We start from the raw sequence: 1,102 nt of genomic DNA, 5'->3' as shown, positions 1-1,102 counted from the left end.
GGGACAGCTTTCCTTCCAGTTTTCAAGAATATGGGAAGCTTTAGTTTCAGTTACAGAGAGTAGAATCTTTTACTCTGTTTCTAACTCAGTGATGCCCCTGTATTGAAAGTGTTTGATGTAGACAGTGTAGCTGTACATTTAGTTTAAAAGTGTAGAGACAGCTTTCTGTTCAGTGAAAATGAGCAGAGGAAGCTCATGTATTGAGTCCCACGCTGACCTTTCTCTGGCGGAGTTTCATGAGGATGGTGTTGTGGAAGAAAGTGAGGAGTGCAGATGCTGGAGACCAGAGTCGAAATGTGTGGCACTGGAAAAGCACAACAGGTCATGCAGCATCCGAGGAGCATGAGAGGCCACTTTCCCAGTAGGAGCTGTTCCTCAGGATTGTGGATTGGGAAAGGGGGCTGAGAGATAAACAGGAGGTTAGGGGTGGGGGCAAGTTAGCTGGGATGGCGATAGGTAGATGCAGGTGTGGGGTTTTAAGCGAACTGAAATTTCAGTTTGAAAGGGAAGATGGGCTGGCATGTTGGCACAGTGGTTAGCACTGCTGCCTCACAGCGCCAGGGACGTGGGTTTGATTCCATTCTCAGGTGACTCTTTGTGTGGACTTTGCACATTCTCCCCGTGTCTGTATGGGATTACTCTGGGTTTTCTGGTCTCCTCCCACTGTTCAAAGATGTGCAGGTTCAGTGGGCTGGCAATTGGAATTCACCCACAGTGTTCTAGGATATGTAGGTTATGTTCATCATTCAAGGGAATGTAGAATAATAGGGTAGGGGAATGGGTCTGGGTAGGTTACTATTCAGAGGGTCAGTTTTTGGTGCCAAATGGCTAGTTTCCACACTGCAGGGATTCTATGATTCAACATCAAGGTAGAAACATGCATTGGAGCTGATCAGGTGTCCCCGAGAACTCTGTGGGAAGCTTCGGAAGTGATTGCTGGGGCCCTTGCTGAGATATTTTGTATCATCGACAGTCACAGGTGAGGTGCTGAAAGACTGGGGTTTGGCAAATGTTTAAGAAAGGTGGTAAAGAAAAGCCAGGGTACTATAGACTGATGAGCCTGACATCAGTGGTGGGTAAGTTGTTGGAGAGAATCCTGAGT

The sequence above is a fragment of the Chiloscyllium plagiosum genome, unplaced genomic scaffold (genome assembly GCF_004010195.1).
Source record: "Chiloscyllium plagiosum isolate BGI_BamShark_2017 unplaced genomic scaffold, ASM401019v2 scaf_5214, whole genome shotgun sequence".
Classification (NCBI taxonomy): domain Eukaryota; kingdom Metazoa; phylum Chordata; class Chondrichthyes; order Orectolobiformes; family Hemiscylliidae; genus Chiloscyllium; species Chiloscyllium plagiosum.
Note: the sequence above shows the minus strand (reverse complement) of the source record.